Below are 15,439 nucleotides of genomic sequence, written 5' to 3'. Positions count from 1 at the left end.
TGATGAGAAGGGCAGGGAGCATTGTGATAACAGGGTCATAGAGCAATTTGATGAAAAAGGTCATGGAACATTTTGATGAGAGTGGTTATGGAAAATTGTGGTGTCAGGGGTCATGGAGCATTGTGATGAAAAGGGTATTGGAGTATTTTGATGACAAGTTTTATGGAACATTGTGATGTCATGGGTCATGGAGCATTTAATGATAAGTGCATGTAGCATTGTGATGATATGGGTCATGGAACATTGTGATGACAGGGGTGAGGGAGTATAGTGAAGACTAGTGAAGGAACATTGTTATATCAGTGGTGAGAGAGCATTTTGATGAGAAGTGCATGGAGCATTGTGATGACACGGTTTATGGAGCATTGTGGTGACACGGATGAGGATCATTGTGATGACATGTGTGAAAAAGCATTGTGCTGAAAAGCGCATGGAGCATTGTGATGACAAGTGTCATGGATCATTGTGCTGACAAAGGCATGGTGCATTTTGATGACAAGGGTCAGATATCATTGTGATGAATATTTCAGTGAGCATTGTGGTGACAAAGGTCACAGAGCCTTGTGTGACAAGGGCATGGACCATTGTGATGACAAAGGTCATGAAGCATTTTGATGACTGGAGTCACGGAGCATTGGGATGACAGGGGTCATGGAGCATTGTGATGACAGGGTTCATGGGGCATTGTGATGAGAAGGTCATGGAGCATTGGGCTGAAAATGTTCATCGAGTATTGTGATGACAGGGCTCATGTGGCATTTTGATGACAAGGGAATGGAGCATTGTGATGAAAAGGGCATGGAGCATGGTGATGAGAAGGCCATGGAGAATTCTGAAGTCATGTGTCGTGAAGCTTTGGGATGACAAGGGCATGGAGCATTGTGATTACAGGGGTCTTGGAGCATTGTGAGGAAAAGGGCATGGATCATTGTGCTTAAAAATGCATGGAGCCTTGTCATGACAGGGTTCAAGGAGCATACTGACGACAAGTGTCAGGGAGCATTGTGATGACAAGTGTATTGAGCATTGTGATGACAAAGGTCATGGAGTATTGTGAATAGAAGACCATAGATAATTGTGATGATGCGCGTCATGGGGCATTGTGATGACAAGTGTTATGGAACATTGTGATCACAAGGGTTTGGAGCATTGTGATGACAGAGGTCCTGGAGCGTTTTGATTTCATTTTGATGACAATTGCATGAAGCATTATGATGATGGGCATGGTGCATTTTGATGACATGGTTCATGGAGCATTGAGATGAAAAGGGGCATGGAGCATTGTGATTACAGGGGTCTTGGAGCATTGTCATGATGAGAGCATGGAGCATCGTAAATGAGAAGGCCATGGAGCATTCTGATGACATGCGTCATGGAGCTTTGTGATGACAAGTGTATGGAGAATTGTGATTACAGTGTCTTGGAACATTGTGATGACAAGTGTCATGGAGTCTTGTGATGACAAGGCCGTGGAACATTGTGATGGCAGGGGTCATGGAGCATTGTTATGACATGGGTAATGGAGCATTGTGATGACAAGGGCATGGAGCACTGGTCTGAAATATTTCATGGATTATTATGATGAGAGTGGGCATGGAGCATTGTGATGACAAGGGCACAGAACACTTTGATACATGGGTCATGGAGGATGGTAATGACAAGGGCACAGAACACTTTGATACATGGGTCATGGAGGATTGTAATGACAAGGGCATGGAACATTGTGATGAGAAAGGCATCGAGCATTGGGATCACAAGCGTCATGGAGCTTTGTGATGACAAGGGCATGGAGCAATGTGATGAGAGGCTTCGTGGAGCATTGTGATGACTATGGCATGGAGCATTGTGATGCCAAGGGTCATGGAGCTTTGTGATGACAAAGGTCATGGAGCATTTTGATGACGAGGTCGTGGTGCGTTGTGATGAGAAGTGCAGCGAGCATTGTGATAATAGGTTCATGAAGCAATTTGATGAAAAAGGTCATGGAACATTTTGATGAGAGTGGTTATGGAAAATTGTGATGACACGGGTCATGGAGCATTGAGATGAAATGGGTAATGTAGCATTTTGATGACAGGGGTTATGGAACATTGTGATGGCAGGGGTCATGGAGCATTTTGATGATAAGTGCATGTAGCATTATGATGATAGTGGTCATGGAACATTGTGATGACAGCGGTGTGGGAATATTGTGAAGACTAGTGATGGAATATTGTGATACCAGTCGTGAGAGGGCATTTTGATGAGAAGTGCATGGAACATTGTGATGACAAGGTTTATGGAGCATTGTGATGACTATGATGTGGAGCATTGTGATGACAAGCGCATGGTACATTGTGATGCCATGGGTCAAGGAGCATTGTGATGACAAGCGCATGGAGCATTGTGATGACAAGGGTCATGGATCATTGTGCTGACAAATGCATGGTGCATTGTGATGACAAGGGTCACAGAGCATTGTGATGAAATGTTCATGGAGCATTGTGGTGACAAATGACACAGAGCCTTGTGTGACAAGGGCATGGACCATTCTGATAACAAAAGTCATGAAGCATTGTGATGACTGGAGTCACGGAGCATTGTGATTACATGGGTCATGGAGCATTGTGATGAGACGGTCATGGAGCATTGGGTTGAAACTATTCAAGGAGTACTGTGATGACAGGGGTCATGGGGCAATTTGATGACAAGGGAAAGGAGCTTTGTGATGAAAAGGGCATGGAGCATGGTGATGAGAAGGCCATGGAGCATTCTGAAAACATATGTCATGAAGCTTTGTGATGACAAGGGCATGGAGCATTGTGATTACAGGGGTCTTGGAGCATTGTCAGGAAAAGGGCATGGATCATTGTGATTAAAAAGGCATGGAGCCTTGTCATGATAGGTTTCAAGGAGCATACTGACGACAAGTGTCAGGGAGCATTGTGATGACAAGTGTATTGAGCACTGTGATGACAAATGGCATGGAGTATTGTGAATAGAAGGCCATGGATAATTGTGATGATGAGCGTCATGGGGCGTTGTGATGACAAGTGTTATGGAACATTGTGATCAAAAGGGTTTGGAGCATTGTGATGACAGAGATCATGGAGCATTTTGATTTCATTTTGATGACAATAGCATGAAGCATTATGATGATGGGCATGGTGCATTTTGATGACAGTGTTCATGGAGCATTGAGATGAAAAGGGGCATGGAGCATTGTGATTACAGGGGTCTAGGAGTATTGTGATGACAAGGGCATGGAGCTTGGTGAATGAGAAGGCCATGGAGCATTCTGATGACATGCGTCATGGAGCTTTGTGATGACAAGACATGGAGCATTGTGATGACAAGGGTTATGGAGCCTTGTGATGACAAGGCCGTGGAACATTGTAATGGCAGGTGTCATGGAGCATTGTTATAACGGGTAATGGAGCATTTTGATGACAAGGGCATGGAGCATTGGTCTGAAAAGTTTCATGGCTTATTGTGATGAGAGGGGGCATGGAGCATTTCGATGACAAGGGCACGGAACACTGTGATACATGGGTCATGGCGGATTTTAATGAAAAGGGCATGGAGCATTGTGTTAAGAAGAGCATCGAGCATTGTGATGAAAAGCATCATGGAGCCTGTGATGACAATTGCATGGAACAATGTGATGAGAGTGTTCATGGAGCATTGTGATGACAATGGCAAGGAGCATTGTGATACCAAGGGTCATGGAGCTTTGTGATGACAAAGGTCATGGAGCATTTTGATGACAAGGGCGTGGTGCACTGTGATGAGAAGGGCAGAGAGCATTGTGATGAAATGGTCTTGGAGCAATTTGATGAAAAGTGTCATGAGATATTTTGATGAAAGGGGTTATGGAACATTGTGATGTCAGGGGTCATGGAGCATGATGATGAAAAGGGTCATGGAGCATTTTGATGACAGGGGTCCTGGAACATTGTGATGAAATGGGTGAGGAAGTATTGTGATGACTATTGATGGAACAATATGATATCCGTGGTGGTACAGCATTTTGATGGGAAGTGCATGGAGCATTGTGATGACAAGATTTATGGAGCACTGTGATGAAAAGGTTGTGGAGCATTGTGATGACAAGCGCATGGCGCACTGTGATGACACAGGTCATGGGGCATTGTGCAGACAACTGCATGGAGCATTGTGATGACAATGGTCATGGAGCATTGTGCTGACAAAGGTATGGAGCATAGTGATGACATGGGTAACAGAGCATTGTGATGAAAATTTCATGGAGCATTGTGGTGACAAATATCACAGAGCCTTTTGATGACGAGGGCATGGACCATTGTGCTGACAAAGGTCATGAAGCATTGTGATGACTGGAGTCACGGAGCATTGTGATGACAAGGTCCTGGAGCATTGTGATGAGAGGACGATGTAGCCTTGTGATGACAATTCTCATGGAGTATTCTGATGAAAACTGGCATAGTGCATTGTGATTACAGGGGTCTTGGATCCTTGTGATGACAAGGCCGTGGAACATTGTGATGGCAGGGGTCATGGAGCATTGTTATGACATGGGCAATGGAGCATTGTGATTACAAGGGAATCGAGCATTTGTCTGAAAAGTTTCATGGATTATTGTGATGAGAGTGGGCATGGAGCATTGTGATGAAACAGGCATGGAACACTGTGATACATGGGTCATGGAGGATTTTAATGAGAAGGGAATTGAGCAATGTGATGAGAGGCTTCATGGAGCATTGTGATGACAAGGGCATGGAGCATTGTGATGACAAATGTCATGGAGCATTTTGATGACAACATTCCCAGATCATTGTGTTGTCAGGGGTCATGGAGCGTAGTGATGACAGTGGTCATGGAGCATTGTGATGACAGGGGTCATGGAGCATTGTGATAAGACGGTCATGGAGCATTGGGCTGAAAATGTTCATGGAGTATTGTGATGACAGGGGTAATGGGGCATTGTGATGACAAGGGAATGGAGCATTGTGATGACAAGGTCCTGGAGCATTGTGATGAGAAGACCATGGAGCCTTGTGATTACAAGTATCATGGAGCATTCTGATGAAAAAGTGCATGGAGCATTGTGATTACAGGGGTCATGGAGCATTGTGATGAAAATGGCATGGAGCATTGTGATGCCAAGGGTCATGGAGCTTTGTGATGACAAAGTTCATGAAGCATTTTGATGAGAAGTTCGTGGTGCATTGTGATGAGAAGGGCAGGGAGCATTGTGATGACAGTGTCATGGAGCAATTTGATGAAAAGGATCATGGAACATTTTGATGACAGTGGTTATGGAACATTGTTATGTCAGGGCTCATGAAGCATTGTGATGAAAAGGGTCATGGAGCATTTTGATGACAGGGGTTATGGAATATTGTGATGTCATGGTTCATGGAGCATTGTGATGATAAGATCATGTAGCATTGTCATAACAGGGATCATGGAATATTGTGATGACAGGGGGGAGAGAGCATTTTGATGAGAAGTGCATGGAGCATTGTGATGACAAGATTTTTGGAGCACTGTAACGACAAGGATGTGGAGCATTGTGATGACAAGCGCATGGTGCATTGTGATGACATGGGTTATGGAGCATTATGCTGACAAGTGCATGGAGCATTGTGATGACAAGGGTCATATAGCATTGTGCTGACAAAGGCATGGAGCATGGTGATGACAAGGACCACAGAGCATTGTGATGAAAAGTTCATGGAGCATTGTGGTGACAATGGTCACAGAGCCTTGTGTGACGAGGACATGGACCATTGTGATGACAAATGTCATGAAGCCTTGTGATGACTGGAATCACAGAGCATTGAGATGACAGGGGTCTTGGAGCACTGTGATGACAAGGACATGGATCATTGTGATGAGAAGGCCATGGAGCATTCTGATGACATGCATCATGGAGCTGTGTGATTAAGGTCATGGAGCATTGTGATTACACGGGTCTTGGAGCAATGTGATGAAAATGTTATGGATCATTGTGATGAAAAAGGCATGGAGCCATGTCATGACAGGGTTCAGGGAGCATACTGATGAAAAGTGTCAGGGATCATTGTGATGACAAGTGTATTGAGCATTGTGATGACAAGTGCATGGCGAATTTTGATGACAGGGATCATGGAGCATTGTGCTGAAAACCGAATGGAGCATTGTGAAGACAAGGGTCATGGAGCATTGTGCTGACAAAGGCATGGAACATTGTGATGACAACGATCACAGAGCATTGTGAGGAAAAATTCATGGAACATTGTGGTGACAATGGTCACAGAGCCTTGTGTTGACGAGGTTATGGACCATTGTGATGAAAAAGGTCATGAAGCATTGTGATGACTGGAGTCACGGAGCATTGTGATGACAAGGGTATGGAGCATTGTGATGACAGGGGCATGATGCACTGTTCTGACCGTTTCATGGTTTATTGTGATGACAGTGGGCATGGCACATTCTGGTGACAAGGTCATGGTGCATTGTGAAGATAAGGGCATGTAGCACTGTGATGACAGGGGTCATGGAACACTGTGATGACAGGGGTGAGGGAGTATTGTGATGACTAGTGATGGAACACTGTTATATAGGTGGTGAGAGAGCATTTTGAGGATAAGTGCATGGAGCATTGTGGTGACAAGTTTTATGGAGCATAGCGATGAAAATGAGGTAGAGCATTGTGATGAAAATTTCATGGAGCATTGTGGTGACAAAGATCTCAAAGCCTTGTGTGACGAGGGCATGGATCATTGTGATGAGAAAGGTCATGAATCATTGTGATGACTGGAGTCACGGAGCATTGTGATGACAGGGGTCATGGAGCATTTTGATGAAAAGGGCATGGAGCAATGTGATGACAGGGGCATGGAACATTGGTCTGACAAGTTTCATGGATTATTGTGATGACAGTGGGCATGGAGCATTGAGATGACAAGGGAATGGAGCATTGTGGTGACAAAGGTCACAGAGCATTGTGTGACAAGGTCATGGACCATTGTGAGGACAAAGGTCATGAAGCATTGTGATGACTGGAGTCACGGAGCATTGTGATGACAGGGGGCATGGAGCATTGTAATGACAAGGGCATGGAGCATTGTGATGACAGGGGCATGGAACATAGGCCTGATATGTTTCATAGATTATTGTGATGACAGTGGGCATGGCGCATTGTGATGACAAGGGCATGGAACATTGTGGTGACAAGGTCATTGAGTATTGTTAAGACAAATGTAATGGAGCATTTTGATGACAAGGCCTTGGAACATTGCGATGACAAGGGTCATGGAGCATTGTGATGACAAGGGCATGGAGCATTCTGATGAAAAGGTGCATGGAGCATTGAGATTACAGGGGTTTTGAAGCAATGTGATTACAAGGGCATGGAGCATTGTGATGAGAAGGCAATGGAGCATTCTGATGACATGCGTCATGGAGCTATGTGATGACAATGACATGGAGCATTGTGATTACAGGGGTCTTGGAGGATTGTGATGAAAAGGGAATGGATCATTGTGATGAAAAATGCATGGAGCCTTGTCATGACAGGTTTCAAGGAGCATACTGTTGACAACTGTCAGGGAGCATTCTGATGATAAGTGTATTGAGCATTGTGATGACAAAGATCATGGAGCATTTTGATGAGAAGTCCATGGATAATTGGGATGACCAGCGTCATGGGGCATTGTGATGACAAGTATTATGGAACATTGTGATCAGAAGGGTTTGGTGCATTGTGATGACAGAGGTCATTGAGCATTTTGATTTCATTGTGATGACAATAGCATGAAATATTATGGAGATGGGCACGGTGCATTGTGATGACAGGGTTCATGGAGCATTGAGATGAAAAGGGGCATGGAGCATTGTGATTACAGGGGTGTTGGAGCATTGTGATGACAAGGGCATGGAGCATTGTGATGAGAAGGCAATGGAGCCTTCTAAAGACATGCGTCATGGAGCTTTGTGATGACAAGGGAATGGAGAATTGTGATTACAGGGGTCATGGAATATTGTGATGACAGGGGTGAGGGAGTATTGTGATGACTAGTGATGGAACATTGTGATATCAGTGGTGAGAAGGCATTTTGAGGAGAAGTGCATGGAACATTGTGATGACAAGGTTTATGGAGCATTTTGATGACAAGGTTGTGGAGCATTGTGATGACAAGTGCATGGTGCATTGTGATGACATGGGTTATGGAGCATTGTGCTGACATGCGCATCGAGCATTGTGATGTCAAGGGTCATGGAGCATTGTGATGACAAAGGCATGGAGCTTTGTGATGACAAGGGTCACAGAGCATTGTAATAAAAATTTCATGGAGCATTGGGTTGACAAAGGTCACAGAGCTTTGTGTGACGAGGTCATGGACCATTGTGATGACAAATGTCATGAAGCATTCTGATGACTGAAGTCACAGAGCATTGGAATAACAGTGGTCTTGGAGCATTGTAATGAAAAGGGAATGGATCATTGTGATGAAATAGGCATGGATCCTTGTCATGACAGTGTTCAAGGTGCATACTGATGACAAGTGTCAGGGAGCATTGTGATGAAAAGTGTATTGAGCATTGTGGTGACAAAGGTGATGGAGCATTGTGATGAGAAGACCTTGCATAATTGTGATGACAACCCTCATGGTGTATTGTGATGACAAGAGTTATGGAACATTGTGATCAGAAGTGTTTGGAGCATTGTGATGACAGAGGTCATGGAGAATTGTGATGAGATCTGTAATGAAGCATTGTGATGACTGGAGACACGGAGCCTTGTGATGAAAGGGGTCATGGAGCATTGCTCTGACAAGATTTATGGATTATTGTGATGAGAGTGGGCAGGGCGCATTGTGATGTCAAAGGCATGGAACATTGTGATGACAAGGTCATGGAATATTGTGAAGACAGGTGTCAGGGAGCATTGTGATGACATATGTCTTTGTCCATTGTGATGACAATGGCATGGAGCATTTTGATACGAAGTGTCATGGAGGATTGTGATGACAAATGTAATGGAGCACTTTGCTGACAAGGGCTTGGAACATTGCGATGACAAGGGTCATGGAGCATTGTGATGACAAGGGCATGGAGCATTGTGATGACAAGGGCCATTGAGAATTTTGATGACAACATCGTGAAGCATTGTGATGACAAGCGCATGGAGCTTGCTATGACAGGGGTCATAGAGCATTGCGATGACAAGTGCATGGAGAATTGTGATGACAAGATCATGTAACATTGTGATGAGAAGTGTCACAAAGCATTGTGATGACCAGGACTTGGAGAATTGTAATGACATGGGACATGGAGCATTGTGATGAACAGGGCATGGAGAATTGTGATAGTAAGACTGTTGAGCATTGTGTTGAAAAGACCATGGATAATTATGATGAAGAGCGTCATGGATCACTGTAATGACAAGGGGCATGGAACATTGTGATGACAGGTGTCATGGAGCATTGTGATGAGAAGATCATGGAGCATTGGGCTGAAAATGTTCATGGAGTATTGTGATGACAGTGGTCAAGGAGCAATGTGATGACAAGGGAAGGGAGCATTGTGATGACAAGGTCCTCGAGCAGTGTGAAGAGAAAACCATGGAGCTTGTGATGACAAGTCTCTTGGAGCATTCTGATGAACAGGGACATGGAGCATTGTGATTACACGGGTCTTGGAGCACTGTGATGACAAGAGCATGGAGCATTGTGATGAGAAGTCCATGGAGCATTCTGATGACATGTGTCATGGATTTTTTGATGACAAGGGCATGGAGCATTGTTATGACAGGGGTAATGGAGCATTGTGATGACAAGGGCATGGAACATTGGTCTGAAAATTTCATGGATTATTGTGATGAGATTCGGCATGGAACATTGTGATGATTGGGCACGGAACACTGTGAGAAATGTGTCATGGAGCATTTTGGTGACAAGGGCATGGAGCAATGTGATGAGAGGTTTCATGTAACATTGTGATGAAATGGCATGGAGCATTGTGATGCCAAGTGTCATGGAGCTTTGTGATGACAAATGTCATGGAACATTTTGATGACAAAGTCGTGGTGCATTGTGATGAGAAGGGCAGGGAGCATTGTGATGACAGGGTCATGGAGCAAATTGATGAAAAGTGTCATGGAAAATTTTGATGACAGAGATAATGGAACATTGTGATGTCAGGGGTCATGGAGCATTGTGATGATAAGGTCATGTAGCACTGTGATGACAGTGGTCATTGAACATTGTGATGACTGGGTTGAGCGAGTATTGTGATGACTAGTGATGGAACATTGTGATATATGTGGTGAGAGAGCATTTTGATGAGAAGTGCATGGAGCATTGTGATGACAAGTTTTATGGAGTTTAGTGATGAAAAAGATGTGGAGCATTGTGATGAAAAGAGCATGGCACATTGTGATGACATGTGTCATGGAGCAATGTGCTGACAAACGCATGGAGTATTTTGATGACTAGTGTTAGGGAGCATTGTGCTGACAAAGGCATGGAGCATTGTGATGACAAGGGACACAGAGCATTGTGATGAAAATTTCATGGAGCATTGTGGTGACAAAGATCAAGAGCCTTTTGTGACGAGGGCATGGACCATTGTGATGAGAAAGTTCCTGAATCATCGTGATGACTGGAGTCACGGAGCATTGTGATGACAGGGGTCATGGAGCATTGTGATGACAAGGGCATGGAGCAATGGGATGACAGGGGCATGGAACATTGGTCTGACGTGTTTCATGGATTATTGTGATGACAGTGGGCATGGCGCATTGTGATGACAAGGTCATGGATTATTGAGAAGACAGGTGTCTGGGAACATTGTGATGACATATGTCATTGTCCATTGTGATGACAATGGCAGTGAGCATTGTGATACCAAGTGTCATGGAGGATGGTGATGACAATGGTAATGGAGCCTTTTAATGACAGGGGCTTGGAACATTGCGATGACAAGGGTCATGGAGCATTGTGATGACAAGGGCATGGAGACTTCTGATGAAAAGGTTCATGGAGCATTGAGATTACAGGGGTTTTGAAGCAATGTGATTACAGGGGCATGGAGCATTGTGATGAGAAGGCAATGGAGCATTCTGATGACATGCGTCATGGAGCTTTGTGATGACAAGGACATGGAGCATTGTGATTACAGTGGTCTTTGAGCATTGTGATGAAATGGGTCATGGAGCATTTTGTGACAGGGGTTATGGAACATTGTGATGTCAGGGGTCATGGAGCATTGTGATGATAAAGGCATGTAGCACTGTGATGACAGTGGTCATGGAACATTGTGATGACAGGGTTGAGGGAGTATTGTGATGACTAGTGATTGAAGATTATGATATATGTGGTGAGAGAGCATTTTGATGAGAAGTGCATGGAGCATTGTGATGACAAGTTTTATGGAGCATAGCGATGAAAAGGATGTGGAGCATTGTGATGAAAAGAGCATGGCACATTGTGGTTACATGTGTCATGGAGCATTGTGCCTACAAGCGCATGGAGCATTTTGATGACAAGTGTCATGGAGCATTGTGCGGACAAAGGCATGGAGCATTGTGATGACAAGGGACACAGAGCATTGTGATGAAAATTTCATGGAGCATTGTGGTGACAAAGATCACAGAGCCTTGTGTGACGAGGGCCTGGACCATTGTGAGGACAAAGGTCATGAATCATTGTGATGACTGGTGTCACGGAGCATTGTGATGACAGGGATCATGGAGCATTGCTCTGACAAGATTTATGGATTATTGTGATGAGAGTGGGCATGTCGCTTTGTGATGACAAGGGCATGGAACATTGTGATGACAAGGTCATGGAGTACTGTGAAGACAGGTGTCAGGGAGCATTGTGATGACATATGTCATTGTCCTTTGTGATGACAATGGCATGGAGCATTGTGATACAAAGTATCATGGAGGATTCTGATGACAAATGTAATGGAGAATTTTGTTGACAAGTGCTTGGAACATTGTGATGACAAGTGTCATGGAGCATTGTGATGACAAGGGCATGGAGCATTGTGATGACAAGGGCCATTGAGAATTTTGATGACAACGTCGTGAAGCATTGTGATGACAAGCGCATGGAGCTTGCTATGACAGGGGTCATAGAGCATTGCGATGACAAGTTCATGGAGAATTGTGATGACAAGATCATGTAACATTGTGATGAGAAGTGTCACGAAGCATTGTGATGACAAGGACTTGGAGAATTGTAATGACATGGGACATGGAGCATTGTGATGAACAGGGCATGGTGAATTGTGATAGCAAGACCGTGGAGCATTGTGATGAAAAGACCATGGATAATTATGATGAAGAGCGTCATGGATCACTGTAATGACAAGGGGCATGGAGCATTGTGATGACAGGTGTCCTGGAGCATTGTGATGAGAGGGGTCATGGAGCATTGTGATGACAAGGGTCATGGAGCATTGTGATGAGAAAGTCATGGAGCATTGGGCTGAAAATGTTCATGGAGTATTGTGATGACAGTGGTCAAGGAGCATTGTGATGACAAGTGCTTGGAACATTGTGATGACAAGGGTCATGGAGCATTGTGATGACAGGTGTCATGGAGCATTGTGATGACAAGGGTCATGGAACCTTTGATGCCAAGGAGGTGGAATATTGTGATGGCAGGGGTCATGGAAAATTGTTATGACAGGGGTAATGGAGCATTGTGATGACAAGGGCATGGAACATTGGTCTGAAAATTTCATGGATTATTGTGATGAGATTCGGCATGGAACATTGTGATGATTGGGCACGGAACACTGTGAGAAATGTGTCATGGAGCATTGTGTTGACAAGGGCATGGAGCAATGTGATGAGAGGTTTCATGTAACATTGTGATGAAATGGCATGGAGCATTGTGATGCCAAGTGTCATGGAGCTTTGTGATGACAAAAGTCATGGAACATTTTGATGACAAGGTCGTGGTGCATTGTGATGAGAAGGGCAGGGAGCATTGTGATGACAGGGTCATGGAGCAAATTGATGAAAAGTGTCATGGAAAATTTTGATGACAGAGATAATGGAACATTGTGATGTCAGGGGTCATGGAGCATTGTGATGATAAGTTCATGTAGCACTGTGATGACAGTGGTCATTGAACATTGTGATGACTGGGTTGAGCGAGTATTGTGATGACTAGTGATGGAACATTGTGATATATGTGGTGAGAGAGCATTTTGATGAGAAGTGCATGGAGCATTGTGATGACAAGTTTTATGGAGCATAGCGATGAAAAGGATGTGGAGCATTGTGATGAAAAGAGCATGGCACATTGTGGTTACATGTGTCATGGAGCATTGTGCTGACAAGCGCATGGAGCATTTTGATGACAAGTGTCATGGAGCATTGTGCTGACAAAGGCATGGAGCATTGTGATGACAAGGGACACAGAGCATTGTGATGAAAATTTCATGGAGCATTGTGGTGACAAAGATCAAGAGCCTTTTGTGACGAGGGCATGGACCATTGTGATGAGAAAGTTCCTGAATCATCGTGATGACTGGAGTCACGGAGCATTGTGATGACAGGGGTCATGGAGCATTGTGATGACAAGGGCATGGAGCAATGGGATGACAGGGGCATGGAACATTGGTCTGACGTGTTTCATGGATTATTGTGATGACAGTGGGCATGGCGCATTGTGATGACAAGGTCATGGATTATTGAGAAGACAGGAGTCTGGGAACATTGTGATGACATATGTCATTGTCCATTGTGATGACAATGGCAGGGAGCATTGTGATACCAAGTGTCATGGAGGATGGTGATGACAATGGTAATGGAGCCTTTTAATGACAGGGGCTTGGAACATTGCGATGACAAGGGTCATGGAGCATTGTGATGACAAGGGCATGGAGACTTCTGATGAAAAGATTCATGGAGCATTGAGATTACAGGGGTTTTGAAGCAATGTGATTACAGGGGCATGGAGCATTGTGATGAGAAGGCAATGGAGCATTCTGATGACATGCGTCATGGAGCTTTGTGATGACAAGGACATGGAGCATTGTGATTACAGTGGTCTTTGAGCATTGTGATGAAATGGGTCATGGAGCATTTTGTGACAGGGGTTATGGAACATTGTGATGTCAGGGGTCATGGAGCATTGTGATGATAAGGGCATGTAGCACTGTGATGACAGTGGTCATGGAACATTGTGATGACAGGGTTGAGGGAGTATTGTGATGACTAGTGATTGAAGATTGTGATATATGTGGTGAGAGAGCATTTTGATGAGAAGTGCATGGAGCATTGTGATGACAAGTTTTATGGAGCATAGCGATGAAAAGGATGTGGAGCATTGTGATGAAAAGAGCATGGCACATTGTGGTTACATGTGTCATGGAGCATTGTGCTGACAAGCGCATGGAGCATTTTGATGACAAGTGTCATGGAACATTGTGCTGACAAAGGCATGGAGCATTGTGATGACAAGGGACACAGAGCATTGTGATGAAAATTTCATGGAGCATTGTGGTGACAAAGATCACAGAGCCTTGTGTGACGAGGGCCTGGACCATTGTGAGGACAAAGGTCATGAATCATTGTGATGACTGGTGTCACGGAGCATTGTGATGACAGGGATCATGGAGCATTGCTCTGACAAGATTTATGGATTTTTGTGATGAGAGTGGGCATGTCGCATTGTGATGACAAGGGCATGGAACATTGTGATGACAAGGTCATGGAGTACTGTGAAGACAGGTGTCAGGGAGCATTGTGATGACATATGTCATTGTCCATTGTGATGACAATGGCATGGAGCTTTGTGATACAAAGTATCATGGAGGGTTCTGATGACAAATGTAATGGAGAATTTTGTTGACAAGGGCTTGGAACATTGTGATGACAAGTGTCATGGAGCATTGTGATGACAAGGGCATGGAGCATTGTGATGACAAGGGCCATTGAGAATTTTGATGACAACGTCGTGAAGCATTGTGATGACAAGCGCATGGAGCTTGCTATGACAGGGGTCATAGAGCATTGCGATGACAAGTTCATGGAGAATTGTGATGACAAGATCATGTAACATTGTGATGAGAAGTGTCACGAAGCATTGTGATGACAAGGACTTGGAGAATTGTAATGACATGGGACATGGAGCATTGTGTTGAACAGGGCATGGTGAATTGTGATAGCAAGACCGTGGAGCATTGTGATGAAAAGACCATGGATAATTATGATGAAGAGCGTCATGGATCACTGTAATGACAAGGGGCATGGAGCACTGTGATGACAGGTGTCCTGGAGCATTGTGATGAGAGGGGTCATGGAGCATTGTGATGACAAGGGTCATGGAGCATTGTGATGAGAAAGTCATGGAGCATTGGGCTGAAAATGTTCATGGAGTATTGTGATGACAGTGGTCAAGGAGCATTGTGATGACAAGTGCTTGGAACATTGTGATGACAAGGGTCATGGAGCATTGTGATGACAGGT

This window comes from Hyperoodon ampullatus (genome assembly GCF_949752795.1).
Source record: "Hyperoodon ampullatus genome assembly, contig: SUPER_X_unloc_1, whole genome shotgun sequence".
Lineage (NCBI taxonomy): Eukaryota > Metazoa > Chordata > Mammalia > Artiodactyla > Ziphiidae > Hyperoodon > Hyperoodon ampullatus.
This window is presented reverse-complemented; position numbering follows the sequence as displayed.